This window comes from Dermacentor silvarum, chromosome 11 (assembly GCF_013339745.2).
Source record: "Dermacentor silvarum isolate Dsil-2018 chromosome 11, BIME_Dsil_1.4, whole genome shotgun sequence".
Lineage (NCBI taxonomy): Eukaryota > Metazoa > Arthropoda > Arachnida > Ixodida > Ixodidae > Dermacentor > Dermacentor silvarum.
Genome location: NC_051164.1, coordinates 55,664,519 through 55,690,295, shown reverse-complemented (window position 1 = coordinate 55,690,295; position 25,777 = coordinate 55,664,519). Strand labels below are relative to the sequence as shown.

Genomic DNA, 25,777 nt, shown 5'->3' with positions numbered 1-25,777 from the left:
AACAAGTACAAATGCACAGTTAAGGGTATACGATCAGGATTTCAAACAGCCGCCGCAATTCTAATTTGGGAGGCACAAGGGTTTTATAAAGAAGCAATGCGAGTTCTGTTGGAGGCTTACAGAAATGATTTGTCTCTCTAATGGCGCTCGCAGAATGTGCCCCACTGGAGGGGGGGGGGGGGGGGGGGTGTTACGAGACAGTGAAGGGGTTGCTACTATAGCCACCATACGGGTATTGTCGGTGTGACGAAGACTACGGCGACGAATTGGCCAGAATCGCGCCACAGCCTTGCATCCGTCGCCACTTCTTCTGGCTGGTGTAACCTTGTATATAGTTATAATTTCTAGATAAACGTTATTCCCATAACAGTATAAATGGCAGTTGTCGATGCAGCGTGGGCTCACGGGGACAAAAAAAAAACGGCTAGTTCATAGGCAGGGCTTTGTCTTCGAATTGCTCAAGTTGCCCAGATAGACACGTTTTATTAGGTCATATGTGCTCTTGCAGGAATCTGCCTTCTAGTAAAGAACTTCTCTTTATTAATGCCCGCGAATGATGAATTGCTTGACAAATTGCCACGCGAGTTACGTTGCCCATTGCTATGCAACATTGTTATCATGTTTCTGCTCACACCAGAGAAGAAGCTTGCGATAACAATTCATGATTTTGGATGTTTCAGTGCTTTCTAGAAAACCCGCCATGGTAACCCAGTGGCTATAGCTTTATGCTGCTATGCTCAAGGTCACGGCCTCCATCGCAACGAGGCGCCCGAATTTCAATGTTCGGAAATACAAAGCCATTTATGTATTAAAATCTATGTGCAGGCTAAAGAACCACAGGTGGTCAAAACTAATAAACAGTCCGACACTGCAGCGCTGCCTCATAATCAGGTGGTGGTTTTCGAATGTAAAACACGACAGTGTAAATATTTAATTCTTCCCTTGCAAAGCAACAAAGAAAATCACGATCCCTTCCCCTGTCGAGAAAATGGGGGTAAGCGAAGCTTCTGTATGTATCTGACCTTCCTGGTTATTTTATTTCTTTCTCTCTCTCTATCTTTCTCTCGTTCGCTCTATCTTTTTTTTCTCTGTTTCTTTCTCTCTGTCTCTCTTTCTTGCTTTCTCTCTCTCTTTCTTTTTCTCCCTAATATGTGCCATTGAGCTTGGACCCTTTCTGCACTACCACCAGCAGCGGCCCACTTTTCAGCGTGGCACCACCACCACCACTTCCACTTGTGAGCCTGTAAAGCTTCGCTTGAAAACAGGCCCGACGCCCATCACTTCGCGGGCACGCTAATAGGTGATTGTAGCAGGCAATAGAATTCCCATTTGGACCTCCAGTGAATCCGGAAGGTTAGATGGCAGGTGCAAGCGGAAGTCATTCGATTCGTTAAGCGTAGTAGACATAATTTTACTGAATTAACTGATGCGTGCAGTCTATTCCGTCTCCGCCTGCCTGCGTACGCGGCCGGCGACCTGGGCGCCATGATGTTCGCATCAATAATGAAAATCTACCGGTGCAGGATATTGACTCTTGAATTTCAGTGGTGACTGTAGTTCCTAAATTTAGGAAGTCCACAAATGCTAAATGTGCGGTTGCATTTGCAAGGTACGGTGTAGCCATCCTTCTCGCTCTACTTTAAATATTGCCATTAGATACTAGCATAATAACGCAAGGGTTCTGTTTAGCAATTACATACTCTTCGAAATATACTCGATGTACTTACAAGCGTGATTACTGCAACAAGGTTTTCTGGTAATATGTGCACACCATTTGTAATAAACACGCAAACTATCTTGCACCTTTGGAGTTCACCTGTCTACCTTAGTGACATAACTGTCATAACGGAGATGTGCTTTTTGTGCCTGAGCGAACAACCACTTATGAACAGCGGTGAAAGTTGCCCTTCGTTTTCATTTCCTATAGGCTTTTAATACGTCAGAAGAAGTTTGGCTAACGAAACGAAATCAACCTTTAGGCCAACGTGACTGTGTAAAGTGTCAAAAAGTCTGGCTTAACGACACTGTATATATTTTTGATCAATGGTCCCGAAAAGGAACGCAAAAGTAAGTCTCTTGAAAAACGTGTCCGTCAAAGTGCAGAAATGGAGGCAAACTAACCTGCCCATGGACGCTTATAAAATGTCAATAACACTAAGTTCATAAATGCAACTCGGCTTTCCTTTAAAGCTGTAGAGCTTCTCTTACACTTGTGACCATCATAAGTACAGTTTTCTCGATGGCCAAAATACATATTTGTGAGCGCTTTTGGCTAAACCTCTAGGGAATCTATAGCGTAAAACTATCCCATTCTTCTTTTGTTCCAATCTATTTACGTTAAATGTACGTAACTACTGAAGCAACGATCGGGGGGCTTTAACCCACAGGGTTGTATCAACAACTGAACCAAATGCTCTCCTAGTTTATAGTAGCCCACATTTTTTAGCTTTTAAAGCAAACAAATGTGCATTTCATGCCGTTTTATTACAATCAGCATTGCCTAACTCTACAGGTTTCTCACCTAATTGGCGGGCTGGTGGCGAGGATTGCGTAACAAAAGACAGGCCGTTGGGCACCAGTTTGCAGGTGTGCTATAGAGTGATTGTAGCAGGCAATAGAATTTGCTTTGTGATCTCGACCCGCCGTGGTTGCTCAGTGGCTATGGTGTAGGGCTGCTGAGCACGAGGTCGCGGGATTGAATCCCGGCCACGGCGGCCGCATTTCGATGGGGGCGAAATGCGAAAACACCCGTGTACTTAGATTTAGGTGCATGTTAAAGAACCCCAGGTGGTCCAAATTTCCCGAGTCTCCCACTACGGCGTGCCTCATAATCAGATCGTGGTTTTCGCACGTATAACCCCATAATTTTTTGTGACCTCCAGTGATTCAGGAGGGTTGGGTTGCAGGTGAAAGCGGAGGTCATTTGATTCTGTGGCCATCAACTTCTATATGAGCATACCAGGCACTATTTCACAGAATGAACTGCTGCGTACACTTTATTGTGCCTGTGCCTGCCTGTTTAGGCGGTGGGTTTAGTGCGGTGGGTAACAGCGGTGGGTTTAGTGCTAAAAAGGCATACAAACGGAAATATTGTTTGTGTTGTTCGAGTTAATCATGCATAATGAGTGTGTATGCATCATATGAGATGGGGAGTTTTCGAAGTTTTCTTGGCGTCGCCTGAAAGACAGGTGAAGTCCGTGCGGCCTGAAAAACCTTTTAGTAATGATACAGTGTTATGAGATAATTATAACCGAAAAAGATTAGAAAAGCTTTATTTCAGAGCACTTCTGACCTGCGCCATCTGACAAACCTATGTAACTGGAATTATCAGTGGTTGTACCTTCTGTTGTTAATCATTTTCTCTTGCTTCTCAAAGCCCTGCTATGCGGCAGCAGAATGCCTTTGTTGCATCTTATTTCTGAAGTGTTTGAGCATTTCATCGTCTTGTAGAAATAATTTTCGCACATCGCTCGTTCAACGTAGAATAATCTTTACTGCGAAAGCCTAATCGCCTCTTCGGGAGGTCATATTGGCACAAAGTTTTAAAGGTAGTCGGTAATAACACGTGTGCGTTAAAACATTAAATATGGCTTTTTGATTTCGACACCGAACTCGGTGTTCAGTAAAGCTGTGGCGGGCGAGCGCTGCGGCAATAAGGTAAATAATTACGAAGAGCTGTGCAAGTAGCACGTGGTATGCACAAAGTCACTGACTGTGTGATTAGCTCATTCACAGGTTGCCTTTCTGCTTCCAAAGGCCTGAGGCTTTTTCTGGCGGTGTCACATAACTTGGCTATTTACCTGTGCCATTGTTGCAGTGCTTTAAAACAACGGAGCCATTGACGTGCCATCTTGAAACATCATTATTTATTCAAAATACCTTACAGGCCCATTGAAGGGCATTGAGTAAGGGGGGCAACAGTAATTACAAGTAAAAAAATTTAAAATAAAGATAGAGACAAAAAAAGCAACAATGCAAATATTACAAAAAGCAAAGTACAACTTCTTTATACAATATTATTACACAACGAATTCAAGTTATCACCGAATGTTTCGCGATTAGAGATGGATGCAAAGTGATCCGGAAGACTATTCCAATGTGCAATAGCTCAAGGTAGTGGTCATGAGTTAAATGCCTTCGTTTGACCATGAATGCGTGCAAAACTAAGTGCATTGTGAATGCGTCGAGATGTGCGCACAGGTACATGAAGCGGCAAACAGTGAAATTTATTACTATAAATGTACCTGTGAAAAAGACATAAAAGAGCGATGACACGGCGATCTTCCAATGACTGAAATGCAAGGTCTTGCTTTATTCGGGCAACACTTGAATGATAGTCGTAGTTGCCAGATATGAATCTGGCTGCCCTATTTTGAACACCTTCTAACATACGGATTAGATAATCTTGATATGGTGACCATGTGGATGAAGCGTATTCTCATTGTGGGCGAACTTAAGTAAGGTATGCGAATTTATGTACATCATAAGGTGGGTTGCGCAAGTTTCTGCGCAGATAGACGAGAGACTGAGAAGCTTTTGATGACACAGCTGCTATATGCGTTGTCCAGGATAAATCCGATGAAAGGTGAACGCCGAGGTGGCTCCCTGCGGCTTAGAAATCGCAAATTGAAAGTGAAACTGTGAGGTTTTCCTAGGCGTTAAATAATTAAAGCTCATCGGCAAAGGTGCGTACAGGAGCAGAGAAAGATGTATGTATAAATGGATGGATGCTATGAGCGTCTTCGTTGAAATGGGGCGATCAGTTGCGCCACCGAGCTCTTGTTCTTATTTTCCCTGTTGCTCCACAAAGCTTCAAGTGTGATGTTGACAATGATTTAATAACATCCCCTTTGAAACGGGGTGGTGATGAATAGTCACCTAGCCTGCTGTAATCGTACTCACGTGCCCCATTTAGCGGCGCCACCCCTAAGCCTGCGTGAAGCCTCCGAAATGCATGGAGCGCCCCTCCATGCGCTGAGAAATGCATAATGTGGTAGACGGGATCCTTTCTCCCGCTAATGACATGCCCTACATGTCAGTGCGTGTCCTCGTAAAGGAGATGCCTAGAGCACCGGTGCGTGCTAACAATCATACTTGTTCGCTCTGTGGCCGCACATAAAGTGGCACATACTGAGCTTGCGAGCGGTTCATGGAAGAGGGGCACATACCTGGTGCATACGCGGCGCGGCTCACTAAACTGTCCACATGAAACACGCGCACTAAAAATGGCAAGTAGTCGGTACATTTGAAGCTCAGCTTGCTAAAGCGTCAGGCTGATGTCGTAGAGGAAACCGTGCGAATGGGGTTAAATTCTGCACAGCACTGGAATAAATTTTGAAGATTTTCTCATAGCACAATCGGCTCATCGAAATCGCCCACCGTGAAATCGACAGGTCGAAGTGCCGCCGGGATCCGTTTCCGCTGCACTAATAAGCTACACTAATAAGCTGCACGTAATTAAGCCACGCTAAGGGAAGCGCTCATCAGTAACAAAGCCACGAGGTAGTGATTTTGCGGGAGGCGACGGGAAAAAGTGGCAGCCATGGCCACGGTTTATTTAGACCAGCCAGCCATGGTGCCGCGGTATCTCTGGAGCTGCAGATACCGCGGCCGCTTAGGTCGAGCGCGCCAGCATGTTACTTTTCTCGCGCTAACTGCACTTGAACCATATTCTTCACCAGCTATGGAAGTGATAGTCGCGCCACTACAGGACCGCCCTACTAGTGCTAAGCACGATTAAAATATCTGAAAAGGTGTGCGTAAAGAAAGAAGAGAGACAGCAAGCCTATATACATGAGTGGTAATTCGTAGCGTCAGTTAAGGAAGTCCAGGTAAAGTGGGCGATGCGGCGAAAGGCCCCAATAGCTCTCTGGTGGTCGTGGCTGGCAACGTCTGGACTGAGGACGCATTGTCTTCGGCGTTGAGGACGTCGTATTGCGTTGTCAATGTCTCTGCGCCTAGTGAGGTGCAACTTGGAAATCAGAGTTAAGGCGCATTGACCCAGTCTTAGCGCGTTGAAGCCGTTGAGGGGAACAACGCTGAATACGGTGTCATCGAACGGCGTGCAATGGTGGCAGTGGTGGAGAACTGTGAGTGTTGCTGTGCCTTCTTGCCCTTGCTGATTCATGCTGCGTAACCATTTGAGGTGCGGGTACGGTTTTGCACGGTGGCGTACTGTGGCGACCAGCAATACCTTGGTCTCGAGAAGGCGTAGTCAGTCCTGCCCCCTCTGGTTTGTTGCGTAACTTGGCAGGACTTTCGTCACAGTGGCTACATATAGATGCTATCGTCCTTGATAGCATCAGGGTGACGCAATCCGAGCACTGGCAGTGTAGGTTGTGAACGAGGCGCCACCACAGTAATGCCGTAGTGCGAAATCATGACCTACCGCAGGTTCTCGTAGATGCGCGGGCCTGGTAAAAGTCAGAGCTCCGAAAGAAGACTATCAGGCAGCTCTTGACTGGCGTGGAGAAAGCTGCTAGTGTTTGCAAGTCACGTTGTTGACGTTGAAGGGATTATCGAGTTGAAGAAACCAGATAGCAATGTTGCTCCTGCAAAACTTCGCCAGGCCATGCATCCGCGGAAGGTGCGGGCACAGAACACTGTAAGCCTCGCCTGGTGCTGTTCGCGACGAAATCTCCAATGCCGATAGCATCAGGGTTGCGGTGGTAGCTGAAGGCATTGCGAAGGATGTGCTTGTGGCGACGCCGTGCCCGCGAGAGTGAAATTTGCGCATAATGGAGCCGGTGGACTAGCCTTCGAATCGGTGATGAGTGAGATGCCCCTGAACTGCGGTTGCTGCGGCTGCGCAGAGCCGGAGCTCTGACGTCACTGCACCGACCCACGGGATATATAGCTCCGCATCGCCGTGGCGGCGGCAAAAAAGCCCCGCTGTCTCCGCGCCGAACAGATCGCCGCGAAGTTTCGCAGATCAAAAATTATCTCTTCATATCTCTTGATATATCTTCTGCTATACCTGCAACCACTAACACCATATGCTGTCACGACAAGCTTACTTTGCCGCATTAGATGTGCGTTAATGGCGAAGCATTGTACTCGTCCTCAAGGGGGCAGAGGGCTGGAAAAATAAAAGATGTAGGCCACAGTTGTCCTGCTCGAAATGCAATCTTGGGAGGTGGTACTTTGGCCATATGAGCGATGCAAAAGTGTCTATGCGGGCAGTGAGGTGAACAAGCTGCCAGCCACTTCATACCGTCTAAATCTTGATCTTATTCACACGGAACTTTGTTGAGAAGCTCCAGCTTGATGAAAGGGTTTCTCGACGGCCCAGCAAATAAATGAAGTTTAAAAAAGTTACAACAAGAACTATTATTAATAATTTCGTACGCTTATAATTTTTCACGCTAAAGTGGTGGCGTGGAGCAGAGGTCGAATACCCGGCTTCTAATTTGAAGGTAGTAAGTTCGAATTCTCCTCCAGTCCACTGCATTTTCAGGCATGGAGTGACACCTGATACCGGCAAACAAAATCGCCGAGAGCTAGTGAGGCTATACTAGTCCAGGTTTAACCGAATTACGAAGGCCCACTAAGCTTCAACAAATTCACTCCCTCCCTAGAACAGGAATTGGCCTCCCTGATGCAGCATTCGGCCTCTATCCCCCTCATGACTCCTGCAATTAACCCATGGCTCTCGGTCACCTGCAGCTCCGCAGCACGTGATCAAGGTGGCGGTCAGACCTGCGACGCGGCAGAGGGTGCTAAAAATCCCTGGCTCCGGACAAGCCGCCACTGGGAACTGAACCTGGCAACATTCAACACGCGCCCCCTATCGAGTGAGACTAGCTTAGCAGGGCTATTTGAAGAATTATCAGGTGTTTCCTGGGATATTATTGACCTCGGTGAGGTGAGAAGAACTGGTGAGGCTTATACAGTGCTAATGGCCACATCTTTTGTTCCAGAGGTCTTCCAGATAAGAAAGAATTCGGAGTAGGACTTCTAGTCCATAAATAGCTGGCAAGATTGATGAATTCAACATCATTAATGAGTGGGTAGCAGTCGTCGTAATAAAGCTGAATAGGAGGTACAGAATGAAGGTAGTACAATCCTACGCCCAAACCTCCAGTCACGATGATGAAGGAATAGAAGAGTTTTATGAAGATGTTGAATTAGGAATGAGAAAGGCGCAAACTCAGTATACTGTAGTCATGGGCGACTTCAATGCAAAAGTGTGGGAAAAGCAGGCTGGCGAGCAAGCAATGGGCAACTACGTCATCGATTCTAGGAACACTAGAGGAGATCTGTTGGTAGAATTCGCGGAAAAGAATAGGCTCCGAATAATAAATACCTTCTTCAGGAAGCGCAGCAACACTAATTGTACCTGGAAAAGCCCTAATGGAAAATCAAATAGTGAAATAGATTTCATACTCTCTGCCGATCTCAGCATAGTGCAGGATGTAGAAGTGTTAGGTGGGGAAAAGTGCAGTGACCATAGGTTCGTGAGGTCTAGGATTTATCTGAGTTTGCAGAGAAATAATAAAATTAGTAAAAAACAGGCCAGCCTAGACGCAGTATGGGTAAAAGCAGATCAATTCAGGCTGGCGCTCGCAAACAAATATGCAGTTTCAGAACAGGAAGATGAAGACAACATAGAGGTAATGAATGAAACCGTAACTAGGCTGATCTCAGAAGCAGCAATTGAAGTGGGACGTAAGGCACCAAGGCTACCAATAGGTAAGCTCTCCGAAGTAACAAAGGACCTAATAAAGAAACGGCAAAACAAGAAAAGTGTCAAACTCGATAGATCAGATAGAATTCGCTGAAGAAAGTAAGGGATATCCGAAATTATAACGTAGGAGAGATTCAGGAAGCAGTAAAATATGGACGCAGCATGAAATTATAAGAAGGAAACTTGGCATAGGGCAAGGAAACATGTATGCGCTAAAGGATAAGCAGGTTAATATTATCAGCAATTTCGATTACATAGCAAAAACAGTGGAAGAGTTCTATACTGACCTGTACAGTTCACAGAGCAGCCAAGCTACTTTCATTCGAAGTAGTGATGAACAGGACACAGAGGCTCCTTCTGTAACTAGCGATGAAGTTAGACGGGCCTTGCAAAACATGACCAGGGGGAAAGCTGCTGGAGAAGATGGAATAAGACTCGATTTATTCAAAGATGGAGGAGATATCATGCTTGAAAAGCTTACGGCCATTTATACGCAATGCCTCACGACTTCAAGGGTACCAGAGAGCTGGAAGAACGCCAACATTATAATTATCCATAAGAACGGAGATGTTAAAGAATTGAAGAATGATAGACCCATTAGCTTGCTTTCAGTATTGTGCAAAATATTCACCAATATAATTTCCGATAGAATCAGGGCAACACTTGACTTCAGACAACCAATAGAACAGGCTGGCTTCAGGAAGGAATATTCTACGATGGATCATATCCATGTGATCAATCAGGTAATCGAGAAATATGCGGCATACAACCAACCTATCTATATGGCTTTCATAGTTTATGAAAAAGCATTTTAATCAGTAGAGATATCAGCAATCATAGAGGCATTGCGTAATCAAGGAGTACAGGAAGCATAGTTGAATATCTTGGCAAATATCTACGAAGATTGCACAGCAACCTTGGTTCTCGACAAGAAAAGTAGAAATATACCTATCAAGAAAGGGGTCAGGCAAGGAGACACAATCTCTCCAATGCTATTCACTTCTTGCTTAGAAGAAGTATTCGAGCTCTTAGACTGCGAAGGCTTAGTAGTGAGGATCAACGACGAATACCTCAGCAACCTTCGCTTTGGAGATGGCATTGTCCTATTCGGAAACAACGGGGACGAATTACAACAAATGATTGAGGACCATAACCGAGAAAGTGTAAGAGTAGGGTTGAAGATTATTACGCAGAAGAAAAACATAATGGTCAATAGCCTGGCAATGGAAGAAGAATTCAGGATCGCCAGTCAGCCTCTAGAGTCTGTAAAGGATTACGTTTATCTAGGTCAATTACTCATGGGGGACCCTGATCATGAGAAAGAAACTTACAGAAGAATAAAATTGAGTGGGAATGCATACGGCAGGCATTGCCAAATCCTGACTGGGAGCTTACCACTGTCGTTGAAAAGAACAGTGTGCAATCATTGCATTCTACCGGGGCTAACATAAAGGGCAGCAACTTGGAGGTTGACAAAGAAGCTCGAGAACAAGTTAAGGACCGCGCAAGAAGCGATGGAACGAAAAACGTGAGGCCTACAGTTAAGAGACAGGAAGAGGGCGGTGTGGATCAGAGAACAAACGGAGATAGCCGATATTCTAGTTGACATTAAGCGGAAGAAATGGAGCTGGGCAGGCCATGTAATGCTTAGGAAAGATAACCGGTGGACAATTAGAGTAACAGAATGGATACCAACGGAAGCGCAGTCGAGGACGGCAGAAAACTAGGTGGGGTGATGAAGTTTTGGAAATTTGCAGGCGCAAGTTGGAATCAGCTAGCGCAAGATAGGGGTAATTGGAGATCAAAGGGAGAGGACTTTGTCCTGCAGTGGACATAAATGTAAGCTGATGATGATGATGATGAGATGGTGAACCCACCCATCTGTGGGTCCGTGGCAAATGTATGAGAGGCTGACCGCTGTTCATGTCTTGGTAGAGTGTCGCGGAAGCAGAAGCTTAAAGAAAAAAGTGCTTTTATGCAGTTTAACCATACCATGTCCCTCCCCCCTCCCCCCGCCTTTTCATCCGCCATTATTTCTTGGCCCATGATATTAATTTACTAGAAAGAATTTCTAATGCTCGTATTAACAAACCAAACTTACACTTATCTTTTACTTTCCTTACGTTTTTGTTGCCTTACAGCGTGTCAAGAACAAACCTTTCACTTAAGTCCAACATCTCCTTAACCTTATGACATCGGAAAAAAAGCGCTCCTTAAGGCGCTACTTGGGGCGCAGGATGGCCCGCCATGCAAGCAGCCTTTCAGAGGTCGTCTATTTCGTCGGCCTTTCCCTTTAAGGGAAATCGACGTTCGCAAAGCGTATCTATATGTAAAGCTCATGTGGCGTGTACTCGGGGACCCTGAGAATTCCATGGTGATGTACACCGAATCTGAGTTTCTGAGGAGGTTGCGCTTTTCGAAGCGAGCCTACCAAATAAATAAGCGAGCAAGTGAATAAACGAATACATCAAAATAAGTGAATAAATTTATAAATAAGCGTAATATTTACAATGTATACAGATACAAAAGCACAAAGTACGGACGTCTAGCTAACGCACAAGAGACACAGTTAACAAATCACGCCGCAGCAGCGCAAGAATAAAATGAGAAAGAAATAAAGAACAGCGAAACATGTTTATGAAAGTCGCACAAGAGCTACAACTCGCAGTTTTCACACTGCTTTTTCACAACACGTAATTATGCGATTCGTTTTTATAGGTATCGTTTTGAGCGGCAAAAATGAGTTTCTTTTTTAACAAGAGCGATTTAAGACCACGAGAAGTTCATAGCCTCGCTCCCATGGTCATCTCGTATGACGATAAGTTCACCTTGCATGAGGGCGCCTTTTTACGCAATAAGCCCCGTTTCTGAATCACACCTTGGACTTTTAGCAACCTTATACTTTCCTTTTCCTTATAAAAGTGCACCTTATAGCGTAAAGGTAAGGCTGGTTTTTGAATACGGGACTAAGTTTATTTCATGATGAATTATATTTTATCAACCGAACAAATACGTAGGCCATCCTCGCAAAATAAACCTTTTTTGCTTTAGTAATAGTATGTTGTAGAGCACACGCCTTGATGTCCTTCTATTTAAGGGCTCTGGTGCGGCTGCAGTGCAGCTGCCACTGGCACGTTTTAGTATATCATTTCATATGATTTTTTAGATGACTTCACATTACCATTATGTGTTGGGGTCATTGCACACCTTACTAGTCATTATCATTAGTTTATGACGCGTATTTTACGCACTTTACACTGCGTGAATATAGGTCCTTGCCTCTGAAAACCTTGTATATCATCCTGAGCTCTACATTTACTGATGACAATTAGTTGCAGAGGAGCGAACGCCAGGAAAACATATATGAAAATGCGATACATATATGGCCGGTTCCCCTACTAAAGTTGTGAGATGTTCTTTTACAGCGTAAGCTGTTATGGGCTCATTCCAATGGCTGTTCCGGGTCACGATGATGCCGCCGGCGGCGGCTCCCGCCGCGTAACCGCTATCGCCGGGAACGCGAGAGAAATAACCGATTCCCGTCGGAATCGAACCCACGCCCGTTGCGTGGTAGCCGGATACTCTACCACTGAGCCACGCAATCGCTTGCTATCGGGGCGCGGAAAATACCCATACATAAGGCAAGCACACAGGGGGAGACGTCTCGATCCTCTACCGGTATGAGGGCGCATTCTAGGTAAGATGCCTGCAAACGCAGCGTCCGCAGGCGCAGACGACGATGTGCGATTCAGACGAGGCGTGTAATCAACCCGCTCCAGAGCTGCCGGGCATCCGCCAGTATGGTGGCGTCATATAGTTAAGGTACCTGCAAAGGCGGCGCGCCCGACAAGCAAGCTGCAGTTGTAAGGATTGATCGGGCTGAGCAGACTGCTGTGCAGAGAGCATTACAAGCCTGAGCTCGCCGTCGACGCCGGGCGGACAGTTCAGATCGCTCTCGTCAAAACGAGGCGAACAGACTGCCGCAAAGACCCTGTTGTGCGTGGTACCCAAATTGGAGCTACTCTTGAGCCGCTGCACCAGCTTACGCTGTGATTGTGCTGCATTTGCCGCGCAGGCCCGTGACTTTCTTTAATGTGCCGTGTAGTATCGTCGCCGGTGGGATTGACAGTATGCCGAAGTACATAAATTAGCAAATAAGTAGAAGCATAGATAAATAAATAGAAGTTAAATAAACAAATAAATAAATAAATAAATAAAATATATTCAGGAAGCTCACGGAAGCTCATCGCAGAAATAAATGCGGAATAAAAGAGATTGCCGAGGCTGGGAGCCGCAACCAAATAGTCTGCAAATTGCATGCGATATTCCACTATTCAACTACCAGGGCGGTCATATTTCCGCCCACGTTTTTGCGCAGTTGCGTACGTCTAGCCTGTGGGGGGGGGGGGGGGGGGTGCCAGCTAGAACTACCCACTTACAAGGCGGTTATTGTGGAGCACTGGTTACACTAGTCATGTATTTATTGAGAGGCTGTTAGCCCGTCAAGCAATATAAGAGCAGGGTTTATCTGCTGTCCTACCATCAGTATTTCCTGTACACGAGGGCAGATAAATGCGTTTGATTTAATTTTGGCCACGAGTACTACATAGTACCTGATCTGAGGTGAAGGCAAGTGGCCAACCACCACTCGTATTCTGCAACATGACATCAGTGCAGTCGAAATTGAGACCTCCACTATGTACGAAGGGTGAAAGTATGGGTGATGGAGGGGTTCGCAGGTGAGCCAGCTGTGTGCTCCTATGTTCCCGTACTACGTTGCGGCTGCGGTTGAACTGGTGTTCCACATTTGCCTCGATGGCCGTGGGTGGAACTGTAGAACACTCCTAACGCTACGAGTATGTACACATACAGAAACCCCCAAGAAAGGGTAGCCGCTGCAATAGGTCAGTGGTAGAAAATCGCAAGCGTAATGCGAAAGGTGTGGGTTCGGGTCCCAGTTGCGTTAAGTGGTACTTTAGTTCACATCGATTTATATGTTTCTTAGTTTGTCTACCCCCGAAATAAATAGAATAGCTTATTACTCGTCTGCATTCTCTTGCTTTACATCGAAGTCATCTGGTTTGTATTTGAAGGTAATACGGCATTAAGCCAATCTAAGAACTTGCGCCTACTTCACGCACAAGCTTAGCGCGGAAAAGTACATGTCCCTTGGCCAACGTCATTGTCAATTAACCTTTTTATTCGGTTGCTTTACTGCATTCCATATTTGTATAAAGTGCTAACAGATGTTTTGCGATCACCGTCTCTTTGAAGCCTCTTATTTATCTACCGAACTAATATATATTTACCAGCTCGTCTATTATCCAATTAATTCCCAGCACCATACGATAGTAACCCATTATCATACGGGTTATTTTGACCGAATTTAATATGTGACAAGTTCCATTTAGAGATCTGCTATAGCTTTTAGAGAGGTTATCGCCGTGACAATGGGTATTCATACGCACGATAATACGGGTTTTATTATTTGCGTGCAGATGCAGCAATTAAGAATTCATTGAATTGAGTTTAGGAACATCAGATGGCCATCTTTTAGGATCTTTAATGAAGGGCGCAGTTCATATTTTGTGAAATAGACCACATTCTCCAAAGCTGTGAAGTTGTCAGAATTTCTGTAAGCCACATCGTTATTTTCTTGCAATACGTCGACAAGTATACTTTTTAGAGGTTGTCATATACAAAAATAATTCCTACTGCACAAAGTGACATTTGAATTACCTGCCAAAGGCGCAAAAAATCCTCCAGGCTGGTTTCCACGGAGACCGAGCAAGGGGAATACAAATCATCTGGGCACCAGCCCACTCTGGCCTGCCAGGCAACGTGAATGCGCATGACGCGGCTCGAGGTTTCGCAGACCGAGACGACGTCACCAACACCAACACGGAAGCATTCGCAATCCGCCGGTCGGGCAGAGATAGGCTGGTTTCCTTTAGGGAAATCATTGATCATTACAGACTAGCCAGGGCTAGATATCCGGCAGCGCATTGTTCATTAAACAAGTGGCAATCAGTGGCTTGGCGGCTAATACAAACAAACACTTTTCCCAACCCCATTGCCTTCAGTCCCTATCACCCAGATGTATACACAGACATATGTAAGCATTGTAACAACCGAGCAGGTCTTCAACACATATTCTGGGCATGCCCAAAGAAACAATATAACAATAACTGTTCAAAATCACAACAACCCAGTTTAATAATAAGAAATAAGGAGCAATGGGAGGCCGTGTTGCTCAGCTCGGACCCAGATGTTCAAGCGAGAGTAGTCCAAATGGCTGAAGACGCCGCCGCGGCTCAGGGGCTGCCGGCCGCCGTCTAAAGGGGGTACGGGGGAGGCTTCTAGTCATTAGCCCCTCCTATAACCACATTTTGGACAAAATAAAGTTATTTCTCTCTCTCTCTCTCCCCAAGGACGAAGATACGTCATGTTGCCAAGCTCGACAACGGAACCAAAGAGCCTATAATGAAAGTTCGATATGAAGCAGAAAAGGGTAAGAAACGAAATGTTTTCATGAGCTTGCGCTTCGGAAATATCCTTGTAAAATATTGTAAAGTACTCCAACATTCTGTGAATTTATATGCGGAATTGTTTACATACCTCTACATTTTGAAATACTGCACAGTGTGGCGTATACTTGTTGCTACCATAGAAGTATCACGTGCTTGACCTTATAGGACAGACGTTAGATTTATACTCAATGTATATGTACCTTGGGCAGCCATGACGTGCGGCATACATTGGTTGATGTGTGCAGCTGCATATGATTGCACAAAAGATGGACATACCAAACTTGTGCGAACAAGCGGCGTGCAGCAAATACTTGCGTGCTGCATGATCATGCGCCCAGATTGAACAAATCTGTCCTTAGAGTTCGTTAGAAAATGCTGGTCTGCGTAATATGCCAAGAAAACGACATTGTTAAAACATATTTATGCTAATCTCACCCGCAATTCCCGCACATTGAGCTTTTTTTAAAGTGGTGTTGTGCGCCACATGTGGGACACAACTAATAAGTGGTGTCTACGGCGCTCTGCTTCTGAGATGGAGGACTCGTTTTCGTTTACAGGTCACAGCGACTGTAATCCCGCGGAGGTGTTGTGTTATGGCAGAACATATTTTACGTAGAATAAGTTAAACGATAAATAAATCGATGCGATTAAAATTCATAACCAGCCTGCTTTCCTGGCTTCTTTCATAGTCTCAGTGTTGCTTAGAAATGTTTAATGGTTGTCAAACACTGGTGACCTACACATTCCCATTCCCTCTCCAGTTAGGTTTCTTAAAGTGTAGTGAGTTATTTATTGTTTATTTCAGTTTATTAATTTATTTATTTGTTTGTTCGTTCGTTCATTTATAAGTAGATATTGCTTAGAAGGTATGGGTTTGATTGAGGTGAATACATTCACATCAAACCCAATATTAGAAGCCAAATACAGGACTACAGAGAGAGAACAAAGTTTCAACAACAACAAATCGCACAAGGTAGAGTTTCATAGCGCCCGCGGTATGAAATGACGTGCTAAAAACAAGCATTTATTTAACCAAACATGATGATGTCGGTTACAGAGCAGTTTTATCATTAAGCACACAAGTAGTGCAAATTTCAGTGTTATAAGCCTTAAAAAGAACACTAGGAATACTTATAAAGGAAGGACTACAAACAATAAATAACATTGAGAAGGTTAATTTACCATTCTTTTTCAACGTGTTAATAGCCTAGTACTGCCAAATGAAATATTGATGTATTTGTTATGTCAGAAATTTTTGACGGAGGTGAGTCTCATTTGGGCATGCACAACTCAAAAGGAAAATTCTGATACATCTTTCGTCCGAGCGAAAACGAGGGTAACTTCGTGAGCATGATTGAGATGTGCAAGGGCTCTGCATTCGTAGATTATGCTGTTGTGTTGTGTCTTCTTGTATTTAAGTGAATGGAGGAACGGTACTTGGGAACATAACCTGCGCGTGAAAAGTGCCATACGACGAAGTTCTGCTTGTAATGACGCAACACTTTGAAAACGTCAGTAAAATGACGTACCACGAAACGTGCGGCCCTATTCTGCAACATTTGATGCGGGAAACCTTCGAGGTGAAGATGCCACATGACAAAAGCATATTCGAGAGAAAGCCGCATGAGTCCCTTGAAAATATGTATAATTGTATGCCTAATAACAACATTTAAGGGTATTTAAAGATGATTATAGCTATTTGACAATAAAGTGCTCCGGAACCACGTGTGCCACCGAACGCTTTGCGACTAATCCGCTTTAAGTTCTTTTCTTCTTTGGGTACTTGTACAATGCGGACGATGCGCGGTCTCTATTACAGAAACCCAGGCCATAACATACACTTTGCGGTTTTGGAACAGTACTGAGAAGTGTGCCATCTTTACTTTTACTTTGCTAGGTAAGAACCGCTGCATGCTAAGCTCTTTTTCTGAATTTGTGTTTGTCCTATAGCACTTCAATTTTCAAAAGAACAGTCAGTGGGAAATATAGAGGTCCAGTGGTGGCTTATCGAATCACATTTATAATTTGTTTTATTCATTATGTACCTGTATGGTCTTCTCAAATGCATTACTGCAGAAAGGATATGTAAATTTATTTAGTAACAACAGTGTTGTAACGATTTAAAGCTTGAAACAAAGGCATCATTTAATGTAATACAAACAACGCCTTCTGGAAGAAAGTTCCAGTCTTGAATGGTATCAACTAGAAAATATTAACCAGAACGAGCCCTCTAAAAATGTTTTCCAAACTTTCAAAGTATTGTGCCTTCCTATTGACAGTAATATGTGGGTCCCAATGCATTTCTCACGGTCTATTTCTTGAAAATTACTTTTTTGTGAGCTTGTTTTGCTACCGACTTAGTTGTTTTGTAGTTGCCATAGACGCGTTTCATTCTGTGAATCAGACTTACTACTTCTCTGTTAAGCCATGGTTTATCATGACCCCGTCCTTCTGTCGGCATTCGTGTTGCTATAGAATTTGTCTCGGTATTAACTGTTTCACATTTCCGACGCTCCTCCCCTGGCAAATGTTTTCATGTCTTTGTTTAATTATTATTGATACATTAGTAGCGTCACTAGAGAAGTGATTTGATCTGTTAGTATACAAGGATTTCATAAGAGTCTCCGGAACAATACAAGGAGAGAGGAAGAGAGAGAGAGAAAGTTAAATGGTACAAACTCGCACCCGGGTGCTTCACACCGGGAGGCCTAGGTCGTGGGTGAAGCTTCCCACTGCTGCGCGTTCGGTTGTGGTTAAGCGGTATTGGTTTTGGTAATTGTTACCACGCCCATGTGACGTGGTAAAGTAGGGCCGAAGCGTTGCAGTGGGGGCAAGTGTATAGATATTGTTTGAGATGTATAGCTGGATATAGCATGCAATGTGGGAAGCCGCTTGTAATTGCCTCCACGACACCGCCTCAACGCGGAGTGATGTGTGGTGCAGGGGATATTTTCGTCTTTCAAAACTGAAGTGTTGCTCGATAGCGTGAAACTGTGATTGGGTAGGTTCTAGTCTTTCCCATACAATGCAATACAAGAAAACACTGAGTAAGGTGACTGACAAACAATTGTGCGCTGTCTGTAGCGCTGCGTAAGATTCCTTTAATTCAGTGTCGTATGGGTCAAAAGGTGTCTTTAAAAGGATATTTTCTAGACAGAGAAAAAAAAAAGATCATCTTCCTGATATGCAACATGTGCGCTTAAAATTATTTAATCAAACGAAAAGAACATAAAATATGTGCTCTAACACCAACGGCTTTAAAGCGACTATTTTCGTTCCTTTCTTATACAGCTTTAAGTCAGCTCCAGATAAAATAAAATTACACGGGAGCCCTTGCAAGAAATGAAAACAAGCTGTGCGGCCCTATATTAGGTGTAAAATAGTTACCTCATAATGTTAGAGCATATCCACAGGTTGGTCTGATAATGGTTTGACACTTGGGGAGATGAACAGCTGGTGCTAACAGTTCTAGTTAGAAGACAACCAGATCGCCTTTTGCTGCCTTTTGCCGCTGCCTCAATAGAATCGACGCGTTCACTTCATTTTAGGCTATTACAAAATTCATACTCATGGGAACTTGGAGTGTTTTACCTCAGAAAATTAGGTATGCCTAGTATTTAAGCGGCAAAATTATGCATATCGAAGCGGCCGAATTTCGGTGGGGTGAATTGCAAAAATGCCCGCACTGGGTGCACCTTAAAGAACCCAATGCGGTCAAAATTTTTCTGGCGGCCCCTACTACGGCATATCTCATAATCACATCGCAATTTTGGCACGTAAAACCTCAAAATTTATTTATTTTAAATCATATAAATATATGCGTATTGTCACGCGTGCTCAATTACTTTTCTGGTGACTGTCTTTAACCGTCCGACAAATGTCAAAAGATATCGTCTAGCGCAAGAGGTGCCTTTCTCTTTCTGAAGTTTCTTGAATATTATAGGTGGTTCTATCTTCGGCTTGTCGCTGAGCCTTCTGCAATCAGATTGCGCACGCGACGACAGTAGCGGTGTACAGCCCAGAACTTACACGAGCACGAACGATTACGCTGGAAGGCTCAGCGAGTCATGTATAAATAGGCGACGCGTCTGATTCGCCTATCACATTTCTGACGATCGGTGGAGTGTGTTCACCGTTATCATTGCGCGGAGTTTTACCTGTGTTGCTGGGCACATCTTCGCCCATAAACAATGTTAACAAAGCTAAAGGTAAACATTCGGCCGATATCTGCCTGGTTACGCACAACTGAAGTAAAGATAAGGAAATCTCCAAACAGCAGTCAATCAAGAACTTTATTCAGATCCTGAGGAGTTTTAAGCTGTTGGAGATTCCACGCAGGGAGCTCCTCTGGCCGGAACCGTAGGCGACGCCCAAGTCGGGACCGGAACGTGGTGACGCTCCGCCAGTTCTTGGGCCCTCTGGACGGCCTTGAGTTGGAGTTTGAGGTCCGGACTTATGAGGGCGTCTTCCCCTTCGGGCTCACTGGAGAGAGGGCCCTTTGGTAACGCGGTACATTGCCATACCATGTACGAAAGTGAACAAATAAGTTCTGGGCAGTCTGGACAATTTGCCGGGATCTCTGAGTTGTAGTGACTTAGCAGGCCTCGTGAAGGATACGAGTTCGTTTGTAGCATGCGAAACGCGGCCGCCTGCGCACATTCGAGTTTGGCGTGCGGGAGCGGGTATTTAATTCTGCCTTTTCGATAATGTGTGTGTGTAAGTTTTAAATCCGGGCGTTTCGGAGACGGACGTGCTCCTTCTTTAGAGGTGAGATGACGTGAGGCTTAGCACTGCTTATGTTCGTTTTTGTCTAAGAAAAGTGCCCGCGTGCCTTTCAAAGCGCCAAAAACGCATATAAGCACGGCTCAGCCTCCGACCATCTCACTCCTGAAGAAGGAGCCCGTCGGCAGCAAAACGTTGTGTTTTTAAAATAAATATTGGTTGGAGGTCTCTTCCTTTTTATTTCAGTAAACAATTAGTTTTCTGACGTGTTGTGTCATTGCAACGGGATGGTGTATTTGTTGTCCAAAATGAACTGAGATCTTCCATTGTTGTCGAGATTTTATACCATTTGGAGGGAAATATTCAACATACATTTAGGTGGAATGCAGTAGGCATCTATTTAGAGTGTGGTGTCGTCGATATAGATCCTCCTATTCACAGGAACGTACTGCATATAACCATTGGGAAATCTATCGTTACTATCGATAATAGTAAACTGCATACATTTGCTTATTCCTTTGGGGAAATGTGAACCTCTCCCTGATCCACCAATGGGCCTTGGTGAAAAAGCAAATTCCGTGGATAGCATGTTCAGCTCTGAACATCTGAGGCATATTTCGCAATCATGCTGCACACGCATAGCACAAGCGGAGAGAGTTCACAAGCTGAGAGAGATAGAATGGCATTGTTGTCAAACACAGGCGTTCTTAAGCTGCGGACGCTTTGCAGGTCGTCATATGCAAGATTCTCATAGATTGCTGTTCTTTACCAACAGTTCACATTAAGTCAAAAGGTGTGTTTGGATCAGTGCGCTTCTTCCTACTATTACTGTGTCTATTATGACGCAGTTAACTAAAGAAGCTGAAACAAGCGAGAATTTGCGTTTCAAATTTTTCATAAAATTGTCGCACTTCTCAAATAAGCTGACTATGGTCTGCTCACGCTCGGCCAGACCTGCCCACGAAAGAATGAAACTTTAGCCGAACTGCTTATCGGTGTAACAGCCGTCTGGTGTCCCTTATTTTAACAGTGGAGCTGTTTAAATCGGGCGTTGATCCGTGAGTCGTCCCCAAAAAATGTGGGCCGATCCTGGCGGTTGTGCAGAAAGGGCCCAAGCGCAATGGCGCATACCCCAGTGAACTAGCGAAGCTGAGCCTAGATAAGTCTATCTAAGCATGGTTGGAACTACTTAAGCTTAGGCAGTCATCGATAGCCGATCAATAGCTATTCGATAATCGATCAATAATCAATTTATTCCGGAAAACGCTGGGGAAGAGTTGGTAGTGCTTAGCCTAGCCCAAAAGCCAGGACTAGCTAGGTGCGCATCAGCTCCGCTGTCTCTTCAGCATTGCGCCTCCAGTGCAAGCTAAGCTAGTTTTTTTAATTACCTTTGTGCATTCAATTAGTCTCGAACCGCGCGAAACATAAGCTCCGACCACAGCTACAGCATACCTGCAGCGCCTCGCGAGGAATGGCGGTTAGCGCCTGCAAGAAACGCGCCTGAACATCAGTTCATGACCCGCCACTCTAGGCTAGACGTTTTGGCAGACGTCGCTTCGTATTTAGGTATTGATAGCATTTCAAAATGCGCCATCTCGATTAGGTAACTATCTGTCTAGTACAAAGCCGGTACGCACCACGTAGCGCGATCAGACTGGGGCACGTGTGTGTGAGCGCGCACTACCGCCCTGCCGTTGCGCTATACTGGCTATTAGTACTACAATTACGAGTAGCTGCGTTTGCGGGGTGCTTCAACGCTTGTTGCCGCACCACAGGGTGCCGTAACGAGCCCTGTGGCTGTCTACGCTCGGACCACCACGTGCTATGATTAGTCGCTGTGGACGTGGCTCCAGGAGCGCGGCCACGCCAGCAATGCACTGAATAGTGTACCGACCAGTGGGTGTCCCCCAAGGGAGGCGGTGGCACCGCCGATCATGCCCGGAAGCGACATGGTTAGCACGGTCGTCTGGAAAAGATAACCACCTTTCCGAACTTCACACATTAGGGGGCGTCGCCATCTTGGTCGAAGACCGTTACATTAACAATCCTTTGAACGCAAGTCCGGAGTGCAACATCCATCGCTGAGCCAATGTGCGCAGAGCCGACTTACTCGCACGAGCGAACATAAAGACGACAGACATTTCTATCGTACTGCAGAAATTCTCTGATTGCTAAAAGCACAACTGCAAAAATTGAAGGACACTTTGTAAATTCCAAAGTGTGTTGGCGGAAGCCAGTGGCCATTCGACTGACTATTGCCATCTCTTTTTGTCTTTGTCGCCGGTGAGACCATCTGTAACGCTAGTGAACTTTGTAGATAACTGACAAATGCATATCTGTTCCTAGCGTCTTGGTTGAAATCCCCGACAACGACCACCGGCCGACGCCTGCCGCTTGTTGGTAGGATGCGATTCACAAAGACAATGGCTGCTTCTTGTCCGAGGTTTGGGGCCAAGTACACAGATACTACAAAAAGCCCAGTCGACAACCTGACTGCACACGCTTCTCCAGGCCACAACTGACACCGTTCCAGGGCACGGACGGATGGATAGTCGGACGTCACCGCTGTGCCATCACGTGATTGTTGAGAGAGTGTAAGGGGGAGAGGCCACAGCTGTGGTGGTGCAACTGTCGCGTATATATATAGCGACTTATGCCACGGAGAACGAAGAAAAATGTGCCATTGGTATATTCATATTGAACTATATTTGGGTGCCTCTGGCCTTGCGTATAGCGACAAGAAGGTAAACGCTGCCACCGAAGATTTTCTCTTAGTATCAATCAGATTTATTCTCTGCACACAAAGTTATAAGCCTCCTTTCCTCTCACCCAAATTGCATTAGATTTTTTTATTTTTAACGGCTACCATCAAATATTCATTTTCATAAAATCTTGCAGGCTTCCAAACTCTATCTTCGGATTCTAACTTACCCATTATAAACTTCTTACCTCTTACTTTGCACTTTACTTTGGCCTACTTGATTATTGGGCAATACCCAGAATGGGTACTTTCCAGTATATCACAAGGATCTTCATCTACATCTTTGTCAGCATCACCATATTTTTTGAGGCACCATATTTGATCCAAGGCGTTCTTGAGGCTTCAAATGCTGGTGGTTCAGGACTCCGCTAATTGCGTACCAGTAGAAACCGTCTTTAAAGCCTCGTTGGCTACAGGTGAGTACATTATATCTGTCTAGAAACGTACAAATATGGTTTTACATTCTGTGCACTGGATGTTTACATACGGTCAATGTTCGGTAAATTTCCGATAGTCTGCCATGTCCCTCTCCGCTCTTATGAACTGGCTTTACTACAGCAGTTCCCTAGTAACTCATCCACGGAGCATGCTCTCGGTCCGCTCACACTGTCTTGCCGCACATCGTAGTTGCAGGCTCACTGCCTAAATTAAAAACACAACCCTAAGCGGCGCTCATGTGTAATAAGGTCGCCGATTCATGCGGAGTGACTGTCCATCTGGTGACTGACGGCCTAACTACAAGCACGGCAGCCGTTCGTTCCCTTTTCGAGTAAGTAAAAGCTTGAAAAGGGCACTGCTGAAATGCATAGCTCTACGCTAATACGCTACTTTTAAAGTGAATCTATTAGAAATCATGGACAACGAAAAGGAGCACACAAATAAGGACGGCCTTGAGACAAATGCATGGCGTTGTAGTTTAACTGATGCGCACTGGAAAACCAATATAAAAATTCAAGCGTAATTCTTATACAGCGAAGCTGTTTTAGCTACGGTTCCATGCAACTTTCTTTAGTGCGAGCAAAAATGTTGGCCGATCCGAGTGGTTGTGCAGGAGCAATGGCAATGGCACATGCCGATGTGGACTCCGGGTAGTGGGCTCCGGGACATGTAACGCGCCCTTGAACTACCCTTGTCACACCTTTGACCCAAATAGGTCCCTGGAACAAGGGTAACAACATATTTAATCCAATGTCTTTGATACAAGCAACAAACAGAAAGTCAAGAGTTCCAAGAAGAAAGGGTGAGAGAAGGAAAGACACATCGATGCCCATGTAGAGCCCAGCACCACCAGTGAGGCACTAAAGGTGGGCGACGTGGCGCTGGCAGGTATCACGTGATGCGGATATCACGTCGCGGACGGTCAAACGTATGACCGGGATCAGATTTGCCGCATTACGAGGTCGGACAGACTTTCTCGCACCTGTTGCACTCGCACTGAGTCAGTCATGCCGGAATATACCTTTCTCGCGCCTTACGGCAATCCACCTTCATAATACCATCACTGATTTTCCCAGTGGAGCAGTAGGGGACGCAGTCCAGATCTTGGCCCAAAGACCGACCCGCGTCGGCCATGTCTACGTTGGCACCACCCTGTCTTTGTGGGGGTTCCAACAGCTTGCTGGCCTAGTTTCCTGCTGCTGTCCCGTGGAGGCAGCACCATCGCGCGTGTTTACACGACAAGGTAAACACAAGGTGTGTGTGTGTGTGTGTGTGTGTGTGTGTGTGTGTGTGTGTGTGTGTGTGTGTGTGCGCGCGCGCGCGTGCGTGCGTGCGTGCGTGCGTGCGTGCGTGTCTGCGGGCGCCTGGCGTCGCGATGAGCGCCGCCGCTGCTCAAGACAGTAAGACATGTTCCTACCTTTGTTCAAAATTTTAGGTCCCCTCTGGGTCGCGTGCTAAACAGCTTAGCTGGTCATCCACTTTCACAGAGTGGAATGGCTCATGATTTTCTTTTTTCATTTCTTGCAGGTGACACATGCGAGCAGTACGTCCGCCGATCGCAAGCCGAAAAGGAAATGCCTTCCTGTGACAAAGCGTACGAAAAGATGTGTGGCTACTCGACTTACCCGGTTTTTAAACAAAGCTGCCTAAGACGCGTTGATATTTGTATCGGTCTCTCGAGCAAATGCTGATTACAAGCAGAAAAGCAAATAAATTTCTAAGTTATGATACTCGTAAGAACACACAGCACGAACGAGTCGTTACCACCAACATGCACCTAATTTACTATCGGCGCCAATAGCAGCGCGAACAGCGCCGCCTGTCGCCGAAGCATAACTGAAGGTAGAGGGCGAGCAGTACAGTAATCACTGCGTGATGCACTGCGCAATGATGCTCCTCCTACCGAGAGATATATTCATTTATGTTTTGGTTCTCTTGTATTTGAAAGCGAGAGAAGAAAAGAAAACAACACAGAAATTAGAATATCGCAGTATAAGGCGAGTATTATCGCACAGTGCGGTGAAACCGTAACTGCTATCGGCGTCAAAGAAACGAGAACTGCGGTACGCGTACAGTTTGAGCCGTCACCTTTTCTCACCTTCCAAATCAAAATGGACACGTCTGTCTCTCTTGCCTCTTTACGCAGCTCTTCAATTAAAAAAAGGCCTAAGCTTGCATTCGGCCGCGCAAGGCTTGAAACAGCGAAACTGGGCGATCGTAGGGGCTTATTATGGCTGATGCTAGGTTGTAACTTGGCTGATGCTAGGCTGACGCTGCCTCTCGAGCCTTGCTTAGGGTGCCTCGATGCCAGCGCCGCTTTTCAAAGTGAGGACAGACTTTGAACCACCCGGCATGGGTGCGACTGTTTTCACAACAAATCCGTGCAGGGCCGGAGCCTCGACTCGATGACGTATGACCATTTTCTTTTTAATTCTTCCTCTCTGTTTGGCGGCGTTGGAACGAAGAACACGCTGGGCTGGTGGTGACTAGGCACAACTGTGGCTGCTGTTAGGGCTCTATGGTATTCCTAAATAAACGCATCACTGTTTTCATGATCCAATTATAATCTCACTATCAGGGAGGGAGCAGTCTACCTGACTGCAACCGTATTTTTTTTTTTATTTGGGGTGCTTCTACGCT

At 45.4% G+C, this 25,777-nt stretch overlaps 1 long non-coding RNA gene across 1 annotated transcript; it reads left to right on the top strand.

Moving 5' to 3' along the window:
• Positions 1-1,924: 1,924 nt before the first annotated feature.
• On the top strand, positions 1,925-24,867 carry LOC119433242 (uncharacterized). The gene is made up of 4 exons (XR_005188321.2): positions 1,925-2,067; positions 15,118-15,197; positions 17,036-17,113; positions 24,665-24,867. It is a non-coding gene; the product is annotated as an uncharacterized LOC119433242 (long non-coding RNA).
• The last annotated feature ends 910 nt before the right edge of the window (positions 24,868-25,777 follow it).